Here is a 14,710-nt window from a genome sequence, read left to right on the forward strand (position 1 = left end):
GCTTCTACAGCTCTTAAAGAATGTATAATAACTCATAGTCAAGTATTAAAGGAAACCTGAACACATCTGTGATCCCAGAAAAATGAGGCCCATCCAATGTCACAAGAATATTTTATTTTCTTTAAAACTACAGAAGTTAATATTTCACAGCAACTAAACATTTTCTCAATGAACCCCTAAATTAACAGCATTTAATTGCTTCATGCGATTTCAACAAATAGTATCTCAGATGGTAGCACTGCACGATAGCTATCATTCTAGAATGCTACTCATCTGAATCTATTTTATTTATCACCGTATGACGTCTTTCACGTCTTTTTTATTACACAAATGTTTGTCAGAATATCATATTCTCCACAATTACATATGCAAATGAATACAGCATGAATACTATACAAGACGCAACTGGTTTGTTCATATGGGATGCTATTAGCAGAGCTGCAGCCATTAGGTACCATCGCACGGCGAACAGATGGAGTTACTGTACAAGCAATTTGTAAATACCATAAATATTGAGATAGTGAATATATTGTTCAATACATAACACAGTTATTAAATTGATGAACACAGTTAGCAAACAAACTTACTAAATACGAAATATATTGAATACAGAGATTTAATACAAGTAATATGCATTCCTAACAGTTTTATAGACTTGTATTCTGTGGCTCTGGGCAGTCATAAAAAAGCTGTTGTTTTCTCTGGATTGCTGAATATTTATTTGATGAGAACGAGTGGAGCGTGATTTGAATGACTCCTGTGTATTTTCAAAGCTGAGATGTTCTAATGTGAGTGAAGCAGGATTGTGTCATCAGTTTAGCATATGGTAGAATCATTTATGTAATGATGAAGAAGACGGGTTCAAAAATTGATTGATAACTAATTGAAACCCTCAGCTGCCGACGGTTGTTGTTGATATACCTCGATGGGGACAGCGAAAATGTGTGCCCCGGCCGGGACTCGAACCCGGGGCACACATTTTCAGCTGTGCCCATCGAGGTATATCAACATCACCTGTCGGCAACTGAGGGTTTCAGTTAATTATCATTTATTCCAGAGAAGCTGCACGGTCATCAATGGTATCTGTTCTTTCGAGAACAGTTACTATCTTCATATATAGTTAAAGGCTACCTGGCCACTGACCTTCGTCTGTGCGAATGCGCACAGGTTGCCCGAACTCTTACGGGAATCGTCACCTTAGTGGGCGTGAGTAATGAGTGGATGGGCAAATATCTATTAGGTACATTATGTATGTAGATTGTGGACATTTGGGAGTGTGAGTCACACAGGGAGCGGGCAAGGGATAAGTCCCTGCAGTCGCGCTATTCATATGTGTCCTCTGTGGCTCAGATGGAAAGAGCGTCTGCCATGTAAGCAGGAGATCCCGGGTTCGAAAAAAAAGTCCCGGTCGGCGCACACGTTTTCAGCTGTCCCCATCGAGGTATATCAACATCACCTGTCGGCAGCTGAGGGTTTCAATTAATTATCATTTATTCTGGAGAAGCTGCATGGCCATCAATGGCATCTGTTCTTTCGAGAACGGTTACTATCTTCATATCAAAAACGGAACCCTATGGTATACTGGTATTAATTACTGCTAGAGAGGAGAGGTTTTTGCATGTCACAAAAGGTCTTCTGTTGTGAAGATACGAATCTATTACTGCTAATGATTCATTACATACACTGCAAATTTGTAGTCCTGCTGTCAGGATGTCAAACAGAATATTTCGCTAGGATCACATAATTCAAGTTCCAAAATACTCCAGTTTATGAGGGCTGTTAATATTTGTGCAATAATTTTGCAAATCATCCGCTGCCACATCACTGCCCTGTCGGTAGACTAACTATTACTCAAAGGTTGCTAGTCTCAAAACGGTTACTTAACATGGTACACATAAGTGAATGTAATATCTTAGAAAATATTGGTACAATTGAAACTGGTCGATAAATTTGAGATAGATGGTAATTATCTTTTTAAACACTGGTCTACCTTTGGAGATTTTGAGACAGTCGGGAAACACATCAGACTGTATACATTTATTAAATATGAAAGCCAGTGGTTTATAGATAGTCTATGGCTTTCTTTTAAAACTAGCTGACAACCCAGCGTTGTCCAGATAAGTATTTATGTCAGTCTTCTACTAGTCCCTCTCCTCCTCCCCCTCTCTCAGCCATGTCCTCCTCTTCATTTCTTTGTTCATCTCCTTCTCTTTCCTTTCTCTTTCCATGTCCTTCTCTCCCTTCTGTTCATCTATCCCTCTTTCTTTCTCTTTCCATCTCCTTTTCTCCCGTCTTACTGTCCAACTCCTTCTCTTTCCTTTCTCTGTCCCTCTGCTCCTCCACCCTCTGCCTGTGTGCTCCTTTCCCCTCTGGCCCTGTCTCCTCCACCCCCACAATACTCCTTAGTTCCTCCTCCACCTCCTACTCCTCATTCTCCCCTATTCTGCCTATCTCATCCTCTTTCCTTTGTGTGCAACTCCTTGTCTGTCCTTTCTCTTTCCATTTCGTTCTCTTTACTTCCTCTGTACATCTGCTCCTCTCCACTCTGTCCATGAGATCCTTTCCCCTCAGTCTATCTCCTCATCCTCCTCCCTGTCTAGTTCCTCCTCACCCCACTTCGCCCATTTCCTCCTCTTCTCTTTGTCTGTCCATTTCCTCCTTCCCTTCTCTCTGGCCACCTCCTCCTCTCCCTACAGATAACCATCTCCTCCTTTCCCCTCTCTCTTTATGCCCTCGTACTATTTCTATCTCCATGTTATCAGTTCCACCCATATAGGAGACTGCTTCTTCTTAAATCTACAGTACTACTTTCCACATAGTAAGTAAAAAGTGGATCAATTTGGCTGAATTCGATCCAGAAGTTTAGGAGGAACTTTCTACACGTGAATTTCTCCACGGTTGCATGTGTCATATATATACAGTTGGTTGTACAGAAATAATAAATTAAAACGTAATGCTTCATGCACCAGTTTTACTGTATGAACAGTGAAAATATAGTAAGCGACAATCTTCTTTTATTTCATCATTTCTTGACGTTTATTCGAACGTCAAGGTCTTCACTGCTTTTCACACTCACCTCCATTACCCTGCTAGGTAGGTGGTTCTTTCCCAGACAGCGATTATTTTGCGACAGTAAGTGATTAGTGTAGCACGTTCGGTTGAAATCGATCCAGTGGTTTAGATGGAAATGTGGGACATACATATATACGTACACCCATTTTTATGACATGTATAATTAAATTTTTATAATTTGTATATGTAAATAAAGAGCCAGCAACTGTCCATGCTCTTAGTGTTTCATAATTTTGAGTGTGTTCTCTTAATTATAGTGGGACTGATTCTTTACCTGTTAAAGACGTGATATGCTGGTGGATGGGCTACAAACAAATCAGTTGCAGATGTGTCTGTTGCTTCCATTTCCTTAACTGAACTAAGATAGTGGTCATTCAGTTGAACTGGACTGGACTGGGTCCCATGTGTACAATTCTAAGGATTCTCTTGGGCTATAATTTGCCATGCTGTCTTGCATTTGTTGGCTGCACATTCTGTTTCCTTTTTAGAGGCAGCTTTTTTTTCTATGTATTAACTTAAGTATGTGAATTATTTTACATTTTTGGTATGCCTCATAAAACGTGTCCCGGTCTCGCATTTGCTTACTGGTATTTTTATATTCAATATGCAGTAAAAGTCATGTTTTTCTTACCTGGGTCAGTTTTGCTGTGTACCAACTAAACGTTTTTTTTATACATTCTGGACACGTTAGTTTTTATTAATGGTGAGCAGGAACATCGTAATCATATATATTTTTTAAAATTTCCAAACTCAGTGTCAATAGAAGCTTTATCTGGTGAACCATAATAGACAAAGTTCCAGTTAGCGTCTTTTAAAACACTAATAAGTGATATAATGTACTCTTCCTTTTGTCTTCTTACACACGTTTCATCGTGCATACTATAGTAGTTCGGTAGTTCACTAAAGAGATTGAGAAGCAATGAGCCATTGTATGCAAAGCATCCATTTGCAATACTAATTGTGTAAATTTAACTGGGAATATTTACAATGATATTATCTATGCTACAATTATTGTTTGCAACACACTGCTTGGTACAGTACAGAATAAGTAACCTTCATAGATTAAGAAAATATCTTAAGACCTCTTTATCCATGTTCACCATTCCTACGTTGAAATCACAACATATGACAATCTTTATTTTATGCTTTAAACATTTTTCTCATTAACAATTGAAATATTTAAAAAACTGCATCAAGTCCCCATTTGGAGACCTGTATAGGCTTCCAAGTATTAGCTTTCACTTTTATGAAGCTTAATTATGCATCTAGCACTGTACAGTATGATATTGCAGCAATTTCTGTAAATTTGAAATCATCTCTGACAAATATTCCACTTTCAACATTTCGCTTTGTTTTCTACACATTGTTTGCAGCGACATTTTCTTGAGGAACAAAAATATCCATCCGATTTTCCATTATCCAACGCTCACATCCACATCCTAACTCAGCAATTATTAATTTGCTGTAATGTGAGCACTTATCTCTCATTTCGTTCTTCTGAATGCCATTTGTCTCTGTATCAAAGTTTATTTTCTTTTACCAGGAGATTGCCAGATTGGTTATCGACATTAGACAGCACCACGTACCTGTTTCTAAGGCGTAGGCGGGTAGCTGTACACCCAGTTCCCTCATTCGCCTCCCGTTCAGAGTCATGCGATACAACCACCGTCTGCCATTCACTTCCAGTGAGGACTACCCGGACAAATGTTGCACAGTGGAAGATGCATTTTTTGCTACTGGTCCTCCGACATCAGCCACGGACACTGCAGCTGCAGTCAGTGGATGGTGAGGAGTAGGTGTGTTTTGTCTTTTGCTTTGTTTTTTTCCCTTTTTTTCGTCGAGGAAACTAAGTGGAGAGAGTGGAGCATGGTTTTCAGATTAGAAAAATGATTTTTGTCTGACAGGACCGTTTAATAATCATTGTTCAAGGATTCAATGCTTATAGTCATTTCTACTGAATAGCTGAAAGATATTTAGGTTAAGTAAGTATCTATTAATTTCCGAGACTAAGTATTTACGGTTACAGAATAGAAGACTGGATGGAGTTTAAAGGAGGATTGGTTGTGGCATATATATATTCAGTAGTACTGGACTAGTTTAGTGCATTTCTTGTGTTGTAGGAATTATAGCTGGTCATTCGTTATTGTCAGTCCAGGTCACCCTTCTCCACGTTTCGAGCGTTCAGTTACGATATTCTAGCCTCCACGCTATTTTTCGTGCTCTGTGACGTGCAGTGACCAGAGGTACACCAGGTGCCTTCTGTATTAAATAACGAAAAAGTAGTTCTCAGTTGTATGGCTGCTCAAACATTGTGTCAAGCACTGAAGTGATATGTTGCAGTGTGTCCTATCCATCAGCTCCTACAAATCGTGGCCTTGACAGCGATGGATTTTCTCGAACCTAGACACTCACGATCGCCCATTGACACAGCGGCATATTGAATATCCAGTGTCTTTGCGGGTTAGTGTATCCCATGCATCAGAAACCTACGCTCTGTCTGCGATAAATAATAAATCATCATGTCCCCGATTACTACAAAATATGACTAGTAATTCAATAATTTAGTTGACATAGTACACTCCTGGAAATGGAAAAAAGAACACATTGACACCGGTGTGTCAGACCCACCATACTTGCTCCGGACACTGCGAGAGGGCTGTACAAGCAATGATCACACGCACGGCACAGCGGACACACCAGGAACCGTGGTGTTGGCCGTCGAATGGCGCTAGCTGCGCAGCATTTGTGCACCGCCGCCGTCAGTGTCAGCCAGTTTGCCGTGGCATACGGAGCTCCATAGCAGTCTTTAACACTGGTAGCATGCCGCGACAGCGTGGACGTGAACCGTATGTGCAGTTGACGGACTTTGAGCGAGGGCGTATAGTGGGCATGCGGGAGGCCGGGTGCTCGTACCGCCGAATTGCTCAACACGTGGGGCGTGAGGTCTCCACAGTACATCGATGTTGTCGCCAGTGGTCGGCGGAAGGTGCACGTGCCCGTCGACCTGGGACCGGACCGCAGCGACGCACGGATGCACGCCAAGACCGTAGGATCCTACGCAGTGCCGTAGGGGACCGCACCGCCACTTCCCAGCAAATTAGGGACACTGTTGCTCCTGGGGTATCGGCGAGGACCATTCGCAACCGTCTCCATGAAACAACGCCCCAACATCGTGCAGCACGCCTCCAGTGGTGTCGCGACAGGCGTGAATGGAGGGACGAATGGAGACGTGTCGTCTTCAGCGATGAGAGTCGCTTCTGCCTTGGTGCCAATGATGGTCGTATGCGTGTTTGGCGCCGTGCAGGTGAGCGCCACAATCAGGACTGCATACGACCGAGGCACACAGGGCCAACACCCGGCATCATGGTGTGGGGAGCGATCTCCTACACTGGCCGTACACCACTGGTGATCGTCGAGGGGACACTGAATAGTGCACGGTACATCCAAACCGTCATCGAACCCATCGTTCTACCATTCCTAGACCGGCAAGGGAACTTGCTGTTCCAACAGGACAATGCACGTCCGCATGTATCCCGTGCCACCCAATGTGCTCTAGAAGGTGTAAGTCAACTACCCTGGCCAGCAAGATCTCCGGGTCTGTCCCCCATTGAGCATGTTTGGGACTGGATGAAGCGTCGTCTCACGCGGTCTGCACGTCCAGCACGAACGCTGATCCAACTGAGGCGCCAGGTGGAAATGGCATGGCAAGCCGTTCCACAGGACTACATCCAGCATCTCTACGATCGTCTCCATGGGAGAATAGCAGCCTGCATTGCTGCGAAAGGTGGATATACACTGTACTAGTGCCGACATTGTGCATGCTCTGTTGCCTGTGTCTATGTGCCTGTGGTTCTGTCAGTGTGATCATGTGATGTATCTGACCCCAGGAATGTGTCAATAAAGTTTCCCCTTCCTGGGACAATGAATTCACGGTGTTCTTATTTCAATTTCCAGGAGTGTATATTAAAGATCAAACAAATCAAAAAATAGAATTAGAAAATTATTTGATTTGCTATAGTGATAGAGAGCCGGTGTGGCCGAGGGGTTCTATGATCTTCAGTCTGGAACCGCGCGACCGTTACGGTCGTATATTCGAGTCCTGCCTCGGGCATGGATGTGTGTGATGTCCTTAGGTTAGTTAGGTTTAAGTAGTTCTAAGTTCTAGGGGACTGATGAACTCAGCTGTTACGTCCCATAGCGTTCAGAGCCATTTGAACCATTTTTTGAGCTGCGATGGTCTAGTGGGTAGTTGCGCTTCGTGCACCGAGTGGGAAGGTTGCTGGTTTACCGCCTCACGGCAGCGCAACGCGCATCTAGATAGCTTTCCCTCAGTGCAGTGTGTGGTTTATGTCTTCGTGTGTGTCACATCGTTGTTTGCACCGGAACAATAGTTGTGTGGGTCCGCTCGTATTGTCGGCCATGGGTTCCAACCATGTTTCGAGAAAAGGTACAGTACGCTTCAATTTCGACATATTCATGCGCTCTGTGCACTACGGATCTTCGGAGATTCACGATAGGCTCGTTGATACCACTCGCGTAACATCTGATCAGGTTTATACTGCCTATTTTTATTCCGATGACTGTTTTTTCATTAAGTTTTTGGATCCAGTACAAGTAGATAAGTTGTCTAGCGTCATGGTTCTCAACTTCACTTTAAGCATCGTGATGGTTCCATGAGTATGGTGCTTCTTGTTAACGCAGAACTGGATTACGCAAATGTCAGAGCGTTTAATCTCCCGTCGGAGGTTGAAGACAGTTTTAGGTATTGCTCCGTTTTGGTAATATTATAGGAAGCGGACACGGTTGTTCTCGAAATCGGTTGCAATCTTCCGTCCAGTGGAGATGGTAATCAAACATAACATTTCTTCCCAACTACAGGTCTGTGGTTACTGCATTCATGTAACTTTTAGTGATAAAGTGGGACATGCTTTCTCTGCAATGAAAATGACCACGTTAAATCAAATTGCTTGCGGCACATATTTGTACTGCAATCTTCATTTGAATAGCGTGGAAAATTGACGTTAGCTGATCTCGTTTCTACTGCTTACGAGGTTGATGCCACGTGTTCCCCGGGTGTAATGGAAGAATAGAGGCACGAGCAGCTTGCTGCTCCCCAATTTCCGCCATTACCCACACAGCACGGTCCTGAAATAGTTGTTGCCAAGCCGGCAGTGTCTGCAGTTCAATATAACATACGTCCTCAGAATGTTGAGGAATTGGATTCGTTCACTCCTCACCCACCACTTCCTGAAGTAAGTTCGTCAACTGATGTATCTCGTAGTGCTGAGTACTGCATTCGTGATGGGGTCAGTGAAGCGAAAACAGCTGCAAAGGTGTGTTTGTCTCGCAGCTGAGGTAACTCCTCCGGAACTACCTAAGAGCTGCACATTCGTTTAGCATTCTGGTTTTCCAGCGACTCTATAGCAGCAACTGGAGGCACCCCTAAATTTACCTGTTCTCTGGTCATCCATTCAAGTAATGTCGGAACCACTTATTGTTGTTTCTCCCTCGGAGGTGGTTGCTGGTTAGGAAGTCCTACCTGTCGAGCCAGATGTGTTGCCTGACCCCTTTCTTGAGCGTCGATCTGAACTGCAAGGATCTCATGCTTCGGAGTGGGCTTCGGAGGCTCCTTGTTCTCAACTACTTTAGTTAATACTAAAGCACCGCCTACATCCCCAAATGCAGAAGCTGTCTTGCCTTGAAATCGCTGCAAACAACGCGTCCAACCTGAGTGCGAGGTGGCTCGTGAAAAGAAACACAGATTGCAGAGATGGGTGTGCAAGCCCCCCCCCCCCCCCCCCCCCCCCGAGCACCACGGCACCCACGGACTTGTCAATGACTCTGACACACAATAGCGGCGTAATTAAGTTGGTCAGCAGATCGAATTTTTGGTTTCTTGTTGTTAAAGTACGCAAGCTTATACATCTACATCTACATTTATATTCCGCATGCCACCCAACGGTGTGTGGCGGAGGGCACATTACGTGCCGCTGTCATTACCTCCCTTTCCTGTTCCAGTCGCGTATGGTTGGCGGGAAGAACGACTACCGGAAAGCCTCTGTGCGCGCTCGAATCTCTCTAATCTTACATTCATGATCTCCTCGGGAGGTACAAGTAGGGGGATGCAATATATTCGATACCTCATCCAGAAACGCACCCTCTCGAAACCTGGACAGCAAGCTACACCGGGATGCAGAGCGCCATTCTTGCTGAGTCTGCCACTTGAGCTTGCTAAACATCTCCGTAACGCTGTCACGCTTACCAAATAATCCTGTGACGAAACGCGCCGCTCTTCTTTGGATCTTCTCTATCTCCTACGTCAACCCGACCTCGTACGGATCCCACACTGATGAGCAATACTTGTTCGACTTATGCTTAACAAGTGTTTTGTAAGCCACCTCCTTTGTTGATGGACTACATATTCTAAGGACTCTCCCAATGAATCTCAACCTGGTACCCGCATTACCAACAATAAATTTTATATGGTCATTCCACTTCAAATCGTTGCGCGCGCATACTCCCAGATATTTTACAGAATTAACTGCTACCAGTGTTTGTTCCGCTATCATGTAATCATACAACAAAGGATCCTTCTTTCTATGTATTCGCAATACATTACATTTGTCTATGTTAAGGGTCAGTTGCCACTCCCTGCACCAAGTTCCTATCCGCTGCAGATCTTCCTGCATTTCACTGCAATTTTCTAATGCTGCAACTTCTCTGTATACTACAGCATCATCCGCGAAAAGCCGCATGGAACTTCCGACACTATCTACTAGGTCACTTACATATAATGTGAAAAGCAATGGTCCCATAACACTCCCCTGTGACACGCCAGAGATTACTTTAACGTCTGTAGAAGTCTCTCCATTGATAACAACATGCTGTGTTCTGTTTGCTAAAAACTCTTCAATCCAGCCACACAGCTGGTCTGATATTCCGTAGGCTCTTACTTTGTTTATCAGGCGACAGTGCGGAACTGTATTGAACGGCTTCCGGAGATCAAGGAAAATAGCATCTACCTGGGAGCCTGTATCTAATATTTTCTGGGTCTCATGAACAAATAAGGCGAGTTGGGTTTCACACGATCGCTGTTTCCGGAATCCATGTTGATTCCTACAGAGTAGATTCTGGGTTTCCAAAAACGACATGATACTCGAGCCAAAAACATGTTCTAAAATTCTACAACAGATTGACGTCAGAGATATAGGTCTATAGCTTTGCGCATCTGCTCGACGACTCTTCTTGAAGACTGGGACTACCTACGCTCTTTTCCAATCATTTGGAACCTTCCGTTCCTCTAGAGACTTGCGGTACACGGCTGTTAGAAGGGGGGCAAGTTCTTTCGCGTACTCTGTTAATCTGGCGAAATCGGAACTGCAGCTCAAATCATTGCAGCAATTTCTCCGAATTCTTTGCGGTTGTTGTATTCCTAGAAGTTCAGTGTAATCTTTCTCTCCCTGGTTTTTTGCACCGTGTTAAATGTGACTCCAGAATATTACAAGGGAACTGCCTTGTTTTTAGTAGACGGTAGGCATTCCCATTGAGGAATTGAAGCTCTTCGTAATTGTAGAGGAATGGGATACACTCTTCACCTGGCCTAGATTGTCCTTTATGCACCATCCGGTACCGGACGCAGTTCAGACTGTACCAGATTTTATATGGAGGAGGTGGTTCATGTGTTATGGAAAAGTCCACCGAGTATTAAGCTAGGTGGTGATTTTAAGTGTGTCGCGTTTTGTAGGCGAGCGTCCCAGTTTTAATTTCCGTCCGGAATTGCAAGATTTAGTTCGTTCCTAGAAACTGCAAGATACATGGGTCTGTAACTATCCGACTTTTGTCTTACTGGATGCGTGATAGGACTTCGGCTGTCGATGTAATCCCCACCAGCTGCCCGGATCACAGCAGTGCCTGTTACACGCACATTTGGTGAAATTGTTCCTGTTGGCTTGTATACTGAATGTGGTGCACTTCCAGGTTCCCTTTCTAGACGAAGTCATCCTGGAAGTGTGGGACTGTAGTCTCTGTTGAATTGCGCGATACGTCTCCATTTTCAAATGGCCAATTCAACTGGCGAAGCCAAGGCTCCGACAACTGATTGTACACCTCGCGAATTTCGGAGGACACAAGAATTCTACTACACTCTCTTCAGTGACCTTTGTAAAAGTGGTCATCAGGCTGCCCTGCGGACTGCAGACGTCACGCTTCTAAAGGCATTTGTTACGGTTGAAGCAGCGTCAAATCAAAGGATTAAGGATGCGTTGCAAACCACGTTCGTTGACAGTGGATGAATTTACTTCCCTGTAACATCAGATTCGAAATCAGCCTCGTCGTCGACGTGCTTGTATCACTGAGGGCAGCAGTGTTGTGACGTCACAGCACATATTGTGTGCTCTCAACCAGTTCTGTGTTGGGCTGTATGAGGTATCCGTTCCTGTCTACGACGAGGTGGTCTGATGGGTAATGAACCTCTGTGTTCAAAGGATCGCATCTGATGTGATCCCTGCCTTTTGTCTGGTGATGATGGTAACGAAATGATGTGATGAAAACGTCGTGATTGTGTGTATATGTTTAATGTCTGAGTGTGTGTATTATGGTTTCTTTAGCTTATACGATTCGATTAAATGCGTACGTTATAGTTCATGGGGAATTTAGTTCTGGGGTCGGGTGGATTTTGTCCCAGATTCCTGATGAGTAGGTGGTTGGAGTCTGAGGTTTGGTGGAAAAATTTAATGGACTTCTTTTGGATGATTTCTGGAATTTTTTGTATACTGTGAGCTGTGTAGATGTCTCTGTTTGATTGATACCGGCTAGCATCAGAAGCAATTACTAAGTATTTGTTTTGGACTCTCTGTACTTTTGCGATATTGGTGTCTGTGGCCATTGACCAGATTTCGGATCCGTATTTGAAGGCTGCTTCAGTGATGGTTTTGAAAATCTTATTTTTGGCTTTCATGTTGACTCTACTGCCTTTAATGATTGGGTAAAGTCTGAAGATCGTTCCTGTGGCCTTGTTGCAGATGTCTGTGACGTGGTCTCGAAATGTCATCCTTTTGTCCAGCTTGATGCCAAGGTATTTTACTGAATCTGCCCATCGAAGGTTTTTGTCGCTGAGCCGGATGTGGAGGTTAGGAGGTATTCTTTTATAAGTAAAAAGTATGGCCTGTGCCTTCTCCGCATTGATGATAATTTTCCATTGGTTTGCCCAGTGCTGGATGGTCTGGAAGTGTTGCTCTATTTTCCTGACTAGGTACTGGAGTTTTGAACTGCTGCGGTACACTGCGGTGTCATCAGCAAATAGGGATAAGTGACCTCCTAGTTGTTTGGGAATGTCATTTGCGTAAATCGAATAGAGAATTGGTCCCAGGACTGATCCTCGTGGTACCCCAGCCTCTATTGTTCTGGTGTTGCTAGTCGCTCCTGGGACATGAACATAGAACGTCCTGTTGCGGAGAAATGATGCTATAGTGCGAATGCGATGAATGGGGCAGTTGTATTGACGAAGTTTAAGGATGAGGTCATAGTGCCACACTCTTATCTAATGCTTTTTCTACGTCATGCAGGACCGCTCCAGTACTGTCTTATGTTCCTGGCTTGACATATGTGTCCAACAAGTCTGGTCACCTGGTGGATTATGCTATGTTCTTCACGGAGTCCAAATTGTTCTGGGATGATTATACTATTCTCCTTGAGGAATTCTTTCAGTTCTGCTTGGATGAGTTTTTCTAAGATCTTTCCTAAAAAGTTTAACAGTGAAATTGGTCTATAATTTTGCGGAAATAGTAGGTCCTTGTTTGGTTTGGGTAACGTGATTATGCGAGCCTGCTTCCATGGTTTGGGAAAGTAGTGAAATCTCAAACAGGCATTATATATGGACGTCAAGAAGTTGATTGTTCCTGGAGGTAGGTGATGTAGTAGTTGCGGTTGGATGAAGCCTGAGCGTGCTGCTTTCTTCGGATGAATGTTTTTGATGTGGTGACATACGATGTCTACACGTCATCCGATTTGTTTATTCAGACTCTGAATCGTAGACTTCCATCTGCTTGTAGTGCTGCGTTTTCAGATGCTTTTCAGTGTGACGATAAAAAACTGGTTGAAATGTCTATGAGCACATGGGACTTAACATCTGAGGTCATCGGACCCCTAGAACTTAGAACTACTTGAACCCAACAAACCTAAGGACATCACACACTTCCATGCCCGAGGCAGGATTCGAACTTGCGACCGTAGCGGTCGCGCGGTTCCAGACTGAAGAGCGAAGAACCGCTCGGTCACACCGGCTGGCAGTGTGACGATATCTATGACCTTATTATCGACCGCCTTCACGTAAATCGTCAGGACTGGATGGCTTGACAAGGTAGTTTCATGAGCATTTTTGCCCTTTGTTGGGTACAGCTATTATTAATACTGCTACTACTACTACTACTACTACTACTACTACATTGCTTTAGAACGAAGTGTTGATAGGAGGCTCAGATTCCGACTCGTTTAAAATTGGCAAAATTATGTTAATTCCTAAAAGTTCTGGTCAGGCAGCAACTGATAAATTTCATCCGACACAGAAGCGCCAAAGAAACTGATATTGGTATGTGTATTCAGATATAGAGATACGTAAACAGGTAGAATGCGGCGCTGCGGTCGGCAGCACCTACATAAATCAAGTGTCTGGCGCAGTTGTTATGTCTGTTACTGCTGCTACAATGACAGGTTATCAAGATTTGAGTTTGAATGTGGAGTTATAGTTAGGGCACGAGCTATGGGACAAAGCATCTCCGAGGTAGATATGAAGTGGGGATTTTCCTGCACAGCTCTTTCACGAGTGTACCACGAATATCAGGAATCCGGTAAAACATCATATTTCCGACATCACTGCAGCCGGAAAAAGTTCCTGCAAGAACGGATCAACGAAGATTGAATGGAATAGTTCTATTGCTACAGACTTCAATGCTGGGCCATCAACAAGTGGCAGCATGCGAATCGTTCAATGAAACATCATTGATACGGCCTTTCAGAGCCGAAGGCCCAATCGTGTACCCTTGATGAATGCATGACAGAACGCTTTGCGCCTCGCCTGGCTCTGTGAACACTGACGTTAGACTGTTGATGACTGGAAACATGTTGCCTGGTCGGACGAGTATCCCATTAACACTCTCCTAAGTTTAAACTCTTCCGTTGGCTACCAAAGTCCCTAGACATGAACATTATAGAGCATATTTGGTAAACCTTCCAACCTATTGTTCAGAAGAGATCTCCACCCCCTCGTAATCTTACGGATTTATTTACAGCCCTGCACTCAGTTCCCTTCAGACAACTTCAGACAATAGTCGAGTCCATGTCATGTCTTGTCGCAGAACTCCTGTGTGCTCGTGTGGGCCCTAAACGATGTTAGGCAGGTGAACCAGTTTCTTTGGCTCCTCATTGTATTTTATCACTGTACTTATAATTAAATATTACGTTTGCAGTGTCAATTAGATGACATTGGACAACGAGCGAAGCACCGGAAATATCCCCTCTTGACAGCTGTGGCTCTAAAAATATGGAAATCTGTATCCTTCTTATGACTGGACATAATTTTCCACGTAAAAAAGTCTTTCATTCCCCTTACAGCTATGGAAATTTTCCAAGTCTAATCCACGCC

Source organism: Schistocerca americana, chromosome X (genome assembly GCF_021461395.2).
Source record: "Schistocerca americana isolate TAMUIC-IGC-003095 chromosome X, iqSchAmer2.1, whole genome shotgun sequence".
Classification (NCBI taxonomy): Eukaryota; Metazoa; Arthropoda; class Insecta; order Orthoptera; family Acrididae; genus Schistocerca; species Schistocerca americana.